This window comes from Pteropus vampyrus, unplaced genomic scaffold (genome assembly GCF_000151845.1).
Source record: "Pteropus vampyrus isolate Shadow unplaced genomic scaffold, Pvam_2.0 Scaffold518, whole genome shotgun sequence".
Lineage (NCBI taxonomy): Eukaryota > Metazoa > Chordata > Mammalia > Chiroptera > Pteropodidae > Pteropus > Pteropus vampyrus.
The window spans coordinates 366,737-380,650 of NW_011889299.1; the positions used below are offsets into that span (position 1 = coordinate 366,737).

Genomic DNA, 13,914 nt, shown 5'->3' on the forward strand with positions numbered 1-13,914 from the left:
AGCCCCCTGGGGTGATCCCACACCATAGGGTCAGCCCCCACATAGCAGTTCATATGCTGTGGTCGTGGTTAATCATCAGAGCCAGTAAGGCTGAGAGTCAATCATACCTACTGATGTACCAATAGCAACCAAGGCTCAACTACAACAGGAGGGCATACACAACCCACACAAGGGATACTCCTGGATCAACTGGCTCAGGTGTTCAGGGAAACTACACCATTGTGCCCACAAGACACTTACTACATAAGGCTACCATGCCAAGACTAGGAAATGTAGCAGATCTACCTAATACATAGAAACAAACACATAGAGGCAGCCAAAATGAGGAAACAAAGAAACATGTCCAAAATAAAAGAACAGGAGAAAACTCCAGAGAAAGAACTAAATGAAAAGAGGCAAACAACCTACCAGATATAGAATTGAAAAAAAAAAAGCTGGTTATAAGAACACTCAATGAACTTAGGGAAGGAATAAATGATCTCAATAAGAACTCCAACGAAGAAATAATATGCATAAAAATGACTCAGAAACCATAAAAAAGAACCAGTGAGAAATGAATACAAAAACTGAAATAAAGAATACACTAGAAAAAATGAACAGCAGGTTAGATTAAGCAGAGGATCAAAGCAAATCAGAAGACAAGGTAGCAGAAAACACCCAATCTGAACAGCAAAAGAAAAAAGAATTTTAAAAATGGAAGCCAGTTGCTCTTTCCAGCCAGCCCTGAACCATGGACATCTCTCAGGACAACTGGCACAGGTGCCACAAGACTGAGGGCAAGAGAAAGTCCTACCACAAGAAGTGAAAATATGAGCTGGGATGCCCTGCTGTCAACACTAAGATTGATACCCACCACATACACACAGTCCATGTGCAGGAGGTAACAAGAAGTACCATGCCTTGAGGCTAAACATGAGGAAATTCACCTGGGGGTTCTGAGTATTCTACATGCAAAACAAGCATTTTTGGTGCTGTCTACAATACATTCAACAACAAACTGGTCTGCACTAAGACCCTAGTAAAGAATTGCATCATGCTCATTGACAGCACACCATACTGGCAGTGGTATGAATTCCACTATGCACTTCCCCTGGGCCACGAGTAGGGGGCCAAGCTGACTCCTGAGATTTTAAACAAAAAATGATCAAGGAAAATTCAGAATAAATATGATGAAAGAAAAAATTGCCAAAATCAGCAGTCTTTTAGAGGAGCAGTTCCAGCTGGGCAAGCTTCTTGTATACATTGCTTCAAGACCAGGCCAAAGTGGCTGAGCAGATGGCTATGTGCTAGAGCGCAAGGAGCTGGAGCTCTATCTCAGGAAAATCAAGGCCCAGAAAGGCAAATAAATTCTCATCTGTCCTATCATAGCTCATGTAATAAAGGTGTTTATTGTTGAAAAAAATGAAGGATGGTTTAAGGGACTTCTGGGACAACATCGAGTGTAACAACATTCACATCATAGAGGTACAAGAAAGAGAAGAAAAAATGCAACGGATTGAGAAACTATTTGAAGAAATAATGACTGCATACTTCCCTACCTTGGCAAAGGAAATAGACATATAAATCCAGGAAGAGCAGAGTCTCCAAAACAAGATGAATCCAAAGAGGCCCATACCAAGACATATCATAATTAAAAAGCCAAAAGTTAAAGACAAAGAGAGAATCCTAAAAGCAGCAAGGAAAAGGCATTGAGTTACTTATAAGGGAGTTCCCATAAGACTGTCAGCTGATTTCTCAACAGAAACTTAGCATGCCAAAAGGATTGGCACAAAATATTCAAAGAGATGAAAATCAGGACCTAGGACCAAAAGTACTCTACCTGGGAAGGCTATTAATTAAAATTGAAAGTGAGATAAAGAGCTTTCCAAACAAGAAAAAGTTAAAGGATTTTATAGCCACCAAGTCAATATTACAAGAAATGTTAAAGGGAGGTTTTTAAGAAGAACAAGGGGAAAAATAGAACATAAATATGATCAACAAACATGTACCTATCAATAATCACTTTAAATGAAAATGAACTAAATACTACAATCAAAAGAAATAGGGTAGCTGAATGGATAAGAAAACAAGACCCATACATATACTGTCTATAAGAGACCCACTTCAGAATGAAAGACACACACAGACTGAAAGAGATGAAAAAAGATATGTTATGCAAAGGGAAACAAAAAAAGGTAGAGGTAGCAATACTTACATCAGACAAAACAGACTTTAGAACAAAGGCTATAATAAGAGACAAAGAAGGATATTACATAATGATAAAGGGACCAATCCAACAGGAGGATATAACTCTTGTAAACATTTATGCACCCAACATAGGAGCAGCTAAATATATAAAACCATTACTGACCAACATAAGGGGAGATATCAACAGTAATACTCTCCTGGTAGGAGACTTTAACACTCCATTGACACCAATGGACAGATCTTCCAGACAAAAAATCAACAAAGAAACAGTGGGCTTAAATGAGTCACTAGACCAGATGGACTTAATTGATATTTTTAGAGCATTTCACCCCAAAGAGACAGAATATACATTCTTCTCAAGAGTACATGGAACATTCTCAAAGGAAGATGACATTTTAGGCCACAAAATAAGTCTTAATAAATTTAAGAAGATTGAAGTGTTATCAAGCATCTTCTCTGACTACAATGACACGAAATTCATTACAAGAAATAAACTGGAAAAGCATACAAACAGATGAAGGCTAAATAACATGCGTTAACAATGAGATGTAGGAAGAAAACAAAAGATACCTTGCGATAAATGAAAATGAAAACACAATGACCCAAAATCTATGGGGCAAAATGAAAGTATTCCTAAGGGAAAAATTAATAGCAATATAGGCCTACCTCAAGGAACAAGAAACATCTCAAATAAAAAATCTAACCTTACACTTAAAGGAACTAAAAAAAGAACAGCCCATGAAGCCCAAAGTGTGTAGAAAGAAATAACAAAAATCAGAGTGAAAATAAATCAAAGAGTCTAAAAAATATATAAAAGATCAATGAAATCAAGAGCTGGTTCTCTGAAAAGATAAACAAAATCAATAAACCTACACTCAGACTCATCAAGAAAAAAAGAGAGAAAATCCAAATAAATAAAATCAGAAATGAAAGAGAAGTGACAGCTGACACCACAGCAATACAAAAGACTATAAGAAAATATTATGAGCAATATTACACCAATAATGGGAAGAAATAGATAAATTCCTAGAAATATATGATCTTCTAAGACTGAATTGAGAAGAAACAGAAAACTGAACTGACTGATGACCACCAATAATATCAAATAACTAATCAAAAAACTTCCAAAAAACAAAGTCCTGGACTAGATGGCTTCATAGGCAAATTTTACCAAACATTCAAAGAAGAATTAACACCTACTCTTCTCAAACTATTCCAAAAAATCCAAGAGGAGGGAAGGCTCCCTAATTCTTTTTACAAGGCTACCATTACCCTGACTGCAAAACAAGAAAAAGACATTACAAAAACAAGAAAATTATAAGCCAATATCCCTGATGAATATAGATGCAAAAATCCTCAACAAAATATTAGCAAACCAAATTCAGCAATACATTAAAAACATGGTACATCATGATCAAGAGGGATTTATTACTGGCATGCAATTTTGGTTCAATATCTGCAAATCAATAACATGATACGCCATGTAAACAAAATGAAAGAGGAAAATTATATGATCATATCAACAGATGCACAAACACATTTGACAAAATCCAGCATCCATTTATGATAAAAATTTTCAGCAAAGTGGGAATAGAGGGAACATACCTCAACATAATAAAGGCCATATATGACAGACACACAGCTAACACCAGACTCAATGGAGAAAAGCTAAAAGTGTTTTCCTTAAGATCAGGAACAAGACAAAGATGTCCATGTTCACCACTTTTATTCAACATAGTATTGGAAGTCCTAGCTGCAGCAATCAGACAAGAAAAAGAAATAAATAGCACCGAAAGTGGAAGAGAAGTAAAACTGTCATTATTTGCAGATGGCAAGATACTATATAGAAAACCCTAAAGATTCCACCAAAAACTATTAGAACTAATAAATGAATTCAGCAAAATAACTGGATACAGAATTAATATTCAGAAGTTGGTTGCATTTTTACGCACCAATAACAAACTATCAGAAAAAGAAATTAAGAAAACAAATCCAGTTACAATTGCATCCAAAAATACCTAGCAAGCAATTTAACCAAGGAGGTAAAATACCTGTAGTTGGAAAATTATAAGACATTGATGAAAGAAATTGAGGAAGATACAAATGAATGAAAGTATATACTTTTATTCGTTATTCATGAAAGGAATTAATGGATAGGAAGAATTAACATTGTTAAATGTCCATACTACCCAAAGCAATCTATAGATTCAATGCAATCCTTATCAAGATACCAATGCCACTTTTCGCAGAGCTAGAACAAATAATCCAAAAATTTATATGGAAACATAAAAGACTTCAAAGAGCCACAGCAATCTTGAGAAAGAACAAAGTTGGAGATAACACGTTTCTACTACAAGCGTACAGAAATCAAAACAGCATGGTACTGGCATAAAAACAGACACATAGATCATTGGAAAAGAATAGAGATCCTGGAAATAAACCCATGCCTATATGGTCATTTAATCTATGACAAAAGAGGCAAGAACATATGATGGTGTAGACAGCCTCATCAATAAATGATTTTGGAAAAACTGGACAGATACATGCAAAAAAAAATGAAACTGAACCACCTTCTTACACCATATCCAAGAAAAAAAACTCAAAATGGATTAAAGATTTACATGTAAGATCTGAAGCCATCAAACTCCTAGAAGAAAACAGGCAGTAAACTCTCTGACATTTTTCTTAGTAATATTTTTTTTTTTCTGATATACCTTCTCAGGCAAGGGAAACAAAAGAAAAACTAGTGGAACTGTATCAAACTAAAAAGCTTTTGCATAGCAAAGGAAACCATCAACAAAACAACAACAAAAAAGTCAACTTGCTGAATGGGAGAAGATATTTGTCAATGATACAGCTGATGAGTTAATATCTAAAAGTTATAAAGAACTCATACAACTCAGCACCAAAACCAACAAACAATCCAATTTAAAAATGGGCAAAGGACTTGAATAGACATTACTTCAAAGAGGACATACAGATGGCCAATAGAGGTATGAAGATGCTCAATGTCACTATCATCACAGAAATACAAATTAAAACCACAATGAGATAGCATCTCAGATCTGTCAGAATGGCTATCATTTTCAATCAAAAAACAACAAATGTTGATGAGAATGTGGAGAAAAGGGAACCCTTGTGCACTACTGATGAGACTGCAAATTACTTGAGCCACTAAGAAAAACAGTTCCGCGGCTCCGCAAAAAATTAAAAACAGAACTACCTTATGCCTCAGCAATTCCACTTCTGGGTACTTATTCGATGAAATCCAAAACACTAATTCAAAAAGAAGTACTGCACCCCTACGTTCAGTGCAGTACTATTTACAGTAACCAAGATATAAAAGCAATCTAGGTGCCTATCAACAGATGATTGGATAAAGAAGTGGTACATATATACAATGGAGTATTATTCTACAATAATAAATGAATAAAATCTTATCTTGTGTGATGACATGGATGAACCTAGAGGGTATTATGTTTAATGAAATACATCAGAGAATGACAAATACCATATGATCTCACTTATATGTGGAGTCTAAAGAAAAAAATAAACAACCGAACAAATCAGAAACAGACTCATAGACCCAGAAAACAAACTGATGATTGCCAGATGGGAGGGAGGTTGAGGGGCTGGGTGAAAAATTTGAAGGGATTAAGGTACAAGTTGGTAGTTACAACATAGTCACAGGGATGTGAAGTACAGCACAGGGAATATAGTCGATAATATTATAATAATTATGTATAGGGCCAGGTGGGTACTAGGCTAATTGGGGAAAATCACTTCATAAATTAAATGAATGTCTAACCACTATGCTGTATTCCTGAAACTAATGTAATAAATATTGAATTTCAATTCTAATTGAAAAATAAAAAATAAAAAAAAGAAAAGAAAAAGAAAAAGAAATAAAAAGAAACAAGAAACAGAATGATAACAGGAAAATTTCCGAACAGAAAATAAACAACACACTTCTAAATAATCCAAGTCTTAGACTCTTTATAAAGTGTAGGCAGAGTTAATAGAAACAAAGAGCAGATGATGAAAGACCCTTGGACTAGTGCTACGAAGTAGCCATTATATCCACAAGCTGGAAAGGAGTATCAAGGAATACAAACCTAGCAGAAAAGACTATGGCCTTAAGAACAGGAGCATTGTAATGGTTAGCACATGGCTCAGGACAAAGAGCCAGAGGAATAAATACCCAGACCTCATTTGTTTCCTACCCTCTAATGTCCTATCCCCTGGTAAGCATTTACATCCCTCCAATGTGTGCCCGTTCCTAGAATTCCAGCCACATAACTAGCCTCCAGACTTCTTTGTCACCAATATTCCTACAATATTCTTTCCTAGCCCAGATAAATCAACTTATTGAGTCATTGGACATGGATCAATAAAATTTAAATTCGGATATCTCTCCTTTTTAACAAACTGAACAAGTAAATGTAACTCCTAAAACTCTGCCTACTGGGAGGATTTTGCTTCATTGCAGCCTTTCAGAGACACCCTTTAAATGGGCTACAATGCAATAGTCATTAATGTCCAGCTGATGAAACCATATTTGCAGACCCATTTATAAACCAGGGGTGTGCTGTTTCCACCTCTGTTAACTGGTTATAGTGAACTCCCCATAAGGCCATTAGGTGATTTCAATGAAAGATGTTGAAGCAGTAGGGATCAGTACCGTCAGAGTGTTCTCCAGTTGCTCATACATTTTACTTGTGCCTTCTGATTCTGTTTTGGTCTGTTCTTGTACTTACCCTTCCATTTAACAAAGAATAACACAGCATACATCCAGTATTATGATTCAGTGGAATAGATTACTACCAGTTCATGATGAACATTTTGGGGCACATAATTACTTGCTATCCCTCATTTAGGAATTTAGTCTCTACCAAGACCAAACAGCAGGTCAGAAATATTTTTTGAGTATAACATAGCAGGAGAAGACATAACTTTATTCCAAAACCCTAGGAGTCTATGATTTTCTTGTGCCGTATTCCAGTGGCTCTGCGATATCTAACTGCGCAGATATTTCTGATACCATTTTGTCTAATGGATCATAAGGTTCAGGATGCAAAATAATTCACTCAAAGTCCTAGATTTGACACAGAACTTTCTTTTGCTCCAGGCTCAAAACTGGCAGCCTTCTGGACAATCCAACAAATACTAGAGTGCAACTTACCCAAATGCAGTATAACATGCCTCCAAAATCAGTGCAACAATTTGTCTCTCACTTTTGAGAAGACAACTCAACATACTTCATGTGCACTTGAAAGGAATGTATATTCTGCTGCTTTGGAGTGAAATGCAACCCCCCAAGATTTGTCGAAGAAAAACCGCAGGTCCAGCCAGGACTGGTTGCCGACCACCAAAAGTGTCTCTGGTGGTGGCAGGCAAGCCAAGGACTGCTGACTGCTGCTGAAGAGGCTTCTTCCTTGAGTGAAGCTGGGCTGGTTGCTCAGCCACGGAAAGTCTCCAGCTGTGTGCAAGTTGGGTGGGGTAGGATCTCAGGGAGTCACCAGGGTGATCTCAGGGATTCACCAAGCCAATGCAGATTCAGATTTGGTCATCTGGCAGGAGGACTCAACATGGGAATGATGGTGCCCATCTGTAGACTGCTTGGGAGGAGGGCTCGATACAGGGATAATGAAGGCTGTCCCTCCCACCCTCCCCTGAAGCTACACAACTCAGTTTTCTCTGTATGTCTCTGATGCCTACCTCAGATGTCTCTGATGCCTACCATCTCTCCACTAGAACCTACAAGTGAGTGAGTCTGTGGGCAGGCTCTTTAAGAAGACACTTGGGTTTCAAGTAGCCTTCTGTCTCACTCTGATGGACAGAATTTTCTCAGCCAGAAGTTGTGGGAGCTCTACTTCCCAGCACTGGAACTTTGGACTGGAACCCCTTGCTCCTCAAGGAGTACCTCTAAAGCTTAGATATCCCTCCCAATTCTCCACCACCACACACAGGTGTAGAGCCAGTCCAATTCACATCTCCAGCCCTCCTACAAGTCTCAATGTGGCCTCTTTTTTATATTCTTAGTTATAGGAGTTCTGTTAAGCCAGTCTTTAGCTGGTTCTCCAGGTTGATTGTTCTATAATTTAGCTGTAATTTTAATGTGGTCATGGGAGGAGGCAAGCACAGTGTTTACCTACTCTGCTATCTTGCCCAGAATTCTCTGATTGAATACATTTTTTAATAAGATTAAGAAGAAGGGATGTCCACTCTCACCATTCCTATTCAACATCATACTGGAAATCTTAGTGCAATAAAGCAAGAAAAAGAAATAGAAACATACAAATTATAAAAGAAGAAACAAAATCTTGCCACAGTCAACATGATTTTTTTCTATAGAAAATCATAAGGAACACATTTAAAAACTTATAGAACTAATAAGTGATTCTAGAAAAGTAGAAAAATACAAAGTTAGCACTCAAAAATTGATAACATTTCTACACACTAACAACAAGTAATTGGAAACCAAAATTTCAAAATTGATAACATTTATAATAGCTCGAAAAAGGAATAGATATAAAGCTAACAAAACATGTATACACTGTATATGCTAAAAACTACAAAATACTGATGAAAACAGTAAAACACTTAAGTAAATGGAGAGACATATGGCATTCCTGGACTAGGAGAAAATATAATTTAGAAGTTAATCTATAGATTTAATGGAATACCAATTAAAATCCTAGGAGATTTTTTTTGTAGATATAGACAAACTTATCTAAAGTTTATTTGGAAAGGCAAAGGAAATAGAATAACTAGAATAATTTTGAAAAAGAAAAATAAAATTAAAGGAATCATACTATCTGAATTTAAGACATACTTTAAAGCTACAGCAATCAAAACAGTGCATTATTGACAAAGTCACACACATGAAACAAAATCAAGAACCCAGAAATAGACACAAGTATATACAGACAACTGATTTTTTACAATGGTGCAAAGGCAACTCAATGGATAAAGGATAGTCTTTTCAACAAACATTTTTGGAATTATTAGATTTCTACATGCAAAAAAAAATGAATCTCAATCTAAACCTCACACATTATATGAAAATTAAATCAAAATTGGTCATAGATCTAAATGTAAAACTATAAAAGTTTAGAACGCATAAGAAAAAAACCCATACGACCTTGGGTCTGGCACCTAAAGTTTGCTCTACAAAAAGATTTGCTTTAAAAAAAATAGACTTCATCAAAATTTTTAAATGTTTGTTTTGCAAATGACACTGTTAAGAAAAATGAAAAAACAAGCCACAGACTGGGAGATGATATTGGTAAATTACATATCTGACCAAGAACTTACAGCCAGAATATACAAAAACTCTCAAAACTTAATAAGAAAACAAACAATCCAATTAAAAGGTAAATGGAGGAACAAACAGACACTTCACTAAAGAAGATATAAATATGACAAATAAGCACATGAAAACTTGTTCACCATCATTAGATCAATGCAAACTGAAACTGTAATGAGATACCACCACATATCTATAAAAATAGCTAATGACAGTACTTAGTGCTGGTTAAGATATAGGGCAACTGGAATTCTCATATATTGCTGATAAAATGCAAAATGATATGATACGCTCATTCTGGAAAACAGTTTCGAAGTTTCTGATAAGTGAAACATGCATTTACCATATGACCCAGCCATCTCGCACCTGGCTATTTGCCCTAAGGAAATGAAAACTTATGTTCACACAAAAGCCTTTATATGAATATCCATAGCAGCTTTATTTGTAATACCCAATAACTGGAAAAAAACAAAATATCTTCCAACAGGTAAATGGATAAACAGACTGTGGTACATTCATATAATGGAATACTGTTCAACAATAAAAATAATAAACTTTTGAAGCACAGAACTACTTGGATGAATCTCAAAGGCTGAGTATAAGAAACCTAATACATAAGTTTACATATTGTATGATGCCATTTATAAAACATTCTTGGGAAAATGAAACTCTAGTGATGGATAACTGTTCAGTGGTTGCCAGGATCTAGAAATGAGAAGAGGGTGTGACTATAACAGAACTGTACATAGGATTAAATACACAGGAACAGAAGTGGAAACCTAAGAGTTATTCTTCAGGAACAGAGAGAAAAGAATTCTTTTTAAAAAGGCAAGAAAGACATGCGATTAGGACAAAATGGTCCTTCTTCAGGTTTTGCTGGCAATAGCCAGAATGACAGGAGACCCAGAAGATTACCACTGTGAGCTCTGGCCGTGCTATCTTGACAGTAGAAACAAAAGCTAAGCTTGCTAGAGGGAGAATTAAAGCTGGTTGCCAAGAAGCACATGAAGACAAAAAGATAAATGGACATCCTGGTCTCTATTGCTCTAAAGAGTAATCAGGAAAAGAAGAACCCTTCTGTTTGGTATGGTCATTGTAATTGCTCATATATTTAGAAGATTAGCATGGCCCAAGGAAGGCAATGAGATCATCTTTGAGAGCTTCTTTACCATTCTATCACAGTGATGATCTGCTAGGGAGACTCCTGATTACTATGTAATAGCTCCTCACCTCCTCACCCCCGAAACAGTCCTGGATGATAACCCCAGGTAATGAAGAAATGTGTGCCAAATCAGATGATCTGCACTCCAAAAGGAATTTTCCAGTTAAAAAACCTACTTGAAATTTGTTGGATTTTTCAAGATCCCCTTAGAAGCTCAATTCCAAGGAAGTCAAGGAGAAGAGGAGAGGATAATGGAGGAATGGCTTGGCCTTTAACAAAGGGGATCCACTCTCAGGGGAAAGTGGAAGAAATGTCTGGGATCTTGGTGATACAGGGCCCACAAAGCAAGGAGAACTAGACACATGCCAAAGAACTACAAAAAGATATAAGGGGAAGTGAAGAGGATAAGACATAATAAGCGTAATATAAAGCTTTATATTAATCTTTTGCTTGGGTAGACACCTCTTAAATGAACAATATTTAATTTGGAATACAACATTTTCATTCTTATCATTATTGCAAGAAACTGTCTTTGAAACTTCTTTTTTTTTTTTTTGAAATACACATGCTTGACCTAGAAGGGTTCTATGCATGGAAAGTTACAAAGTTATAAGTGCTACCAGTTCTGTGATGATTCATGAATACCAAGGTTATCAACATTGCCTAGTCTTGTGCAAATGAAAGCAAAGTATTATCAGAAATAAGGACGTGAAATTTTGGACTTCAAGCATAAATTTTTCTTTCATAAAAAGATTTGGCCTTGGTGAGATCAGAGTTAGCAATATGTCAACCACTTGTGTAATTTTCATATTTTAAGCATTGATTTTTCCTTTGAAGAAAGACATGACTTTGCGGGACTACTTCAATAGCAGATAAAAGGGAAAGACCCATAAGTGATAACATATTCAGAGCTAAGGCTTTAACAATTCTTTTCCAAGGCTATAAATTTTTCTCTCTCATCTAAGCCAATTTTAAATCTCTATTTGAGGTCACTGCTTCTGAGCTAAAAAGGATAAAAGTCCTCGTTTCTTTGGTAAAAGTCACATATGAAGTGATTCTTAAAGATTTATGTTTAAGTATTAGAAGTCCTAACCAGAGCAACTATGCAAGAAAAAGAAATGAAATGCATCCAAATTGGAAAAGAAGTAAAATTATCTCTTTTTTCAGATGACATGATCTTATATAAAAAAAAAAACCCTAAAGATTTCACAGAAAAATATTATTAGAACTAATAAGCAAAATCAGAAGTTGCAAGATACAAAATCAACATACAAAAATCATTTGAATTTCTATATACTAACAATGAACTATCTGGGGAAAAAATTAAGAGCAATTCCATTTACAATAGCACAATAGCATCAAAAGAATAAAATACTTAGGAATAAAGCAAGAAAGTGAAATACTTGTACAATGCAAACTAAGAAACCAAGAAAGTAAAATACTTGTACAATGAAAACTATAAAATATTGATGAAATTAGTGAAAGAAGACTCAAGTAAATAGAAAGACATCCTGTGCTCATGGATGGATTAGAAGACTTAATATTGTTAAAACGTCCACACTACCCAATGTAATCTACAGATTCAATAAGTCCATATCAAAATCTCAGTGGTGTTTTCTTACAAAAAGAGAAAAAACAATCCTAAAATTAATATAAAACTATAAAGGATCCTGAATAGCCAAAGCAATCTTGAGCAAGAACAAAGCTGGTGGCATTACATGTCCTTATTTCAAAATGTATTACAGAGCAACAGTTATTAAAAGAGTATGGGTACAGGCATAAAAACAGACATATAAACCAACAGATCGGAGATCTGAGAAATAAATCCATGCATATCTAGTCAACTGATTTTCTATGAGGGTGCCAAAAATACACAATAGAGAAAGGACAATATTTTCAACCAATGGTGTTGGGAAAACTGGATATCCACATGCAAAAGAAAGGAATTGGATCATTATCTTACACACATGCAAAAATTAACTCAAAATAGATTAAAGACTTAAAAGGATAATATGAAATTATAAAAACCCTAGAAGAAAATAAAGCTTAATGACACTGGTCTAAGCAGTAATTTTGAATTAACCTGTGGGTTTAATTCAAACATATCCCTTCATGGACATAGGAGGCAAAGAGGACTGCTTGGTCAGCAGCCCCAAGGAGGACAATGAACAAAGCATTTCCAAGCTGTGTTTGCCCCCAAGGACACTACCCAATGTTCCCATGGGCACTATCTGCCCCTTTGGCTGTTCCCATGGACATTATCTGCCTGCTGCACTTGAGGATGCGGCTGATGCGGTCCTCCCAATGCTAGCTAAGCAGCACATCCTGTTCTCATCCACGAGGTAAGACCCTTGCTTCCCTGGATGAGGTAATCTCCCTCCCATTCTCCAAGGGGAATCCAAAGTAGGAATCAGCTGAGGAGAATCCAGGATGGGCCTCTGGGTCCATATTGTTTGAGGTAGCAAGCCTTGTAGATTCTTTGGGCCCACGCAGGGAATGGAGGGACACTGATACACTTATGGGCCTCTTACAGATTCTACTGAAAATAGGAGAGTGTTGTTCTTTAAAAAAGAAGGAGCTGTGGGCCACAGTGGGTTGGCCCCACCTGCAGGTGCTGAGGCTGTTACTAAACAGTTGCATGCAGAAGAGAGAGTGAAAACTCTTGAAGAGGAAGTAAAGCTGGAAAGAAACATGCGAGTCACACAGGACATTCTGAGATGACAGAACAGGCTAGTTAGCAGCTGTAGGACCTAGCCTGCTGCTTTGTGAGAGTACAGGCACAAAAGCTAACGAGTGCTTGCATACGCACAGTGATTGCACAGTCAGAATGGAACCCCAGTAAGTGAGACCCCATAGCAGAAAGTGAGTCAGAGTCATATGAAGAAGTTGAGGTGTTCCTCCAAGGGGAAGCCACGGGTGCATCTCAGGCTCACCCAGTTAAAGTCCAAAAATTAAAGACTCAAAAGGAATGCCCAAAGGGGCAGGACACAAGGAGCCTGTCTCCTCCCTTGAACTATCTACACACCTCTGCCTGCCTATATACATCCAGAGAGCTGGTAGAACTGGCTGCCAAGTTCCACCAGAAAGGATCAGAGTCCATGGCAGGGTAGCTATTCTGCCTATGGGACACTGGGGTGGACGGAATAATACTATCTGAGGATGAATTGACCCAGATGTCCTCTGTCACCACCCACCCTTCCTGGCACCAACGTATAAAGGGGGCAATCCAATATGCAGAAAATGCATCACTGCTGAA

General features: G+C 36.7%; 1 pseudogene; it reads left to right on the plus strand.

The window, feature by feature from the left end:
* Positions 1–730: 730 nt before the first annotated feature.
* LOC105307793 lies at positions 731–1,346 on the plus strand (annotated as a pseudogene).
* The last annotated feature ends 12,568 nt before the right edge of the window (positions 1,347–13,914 follow it).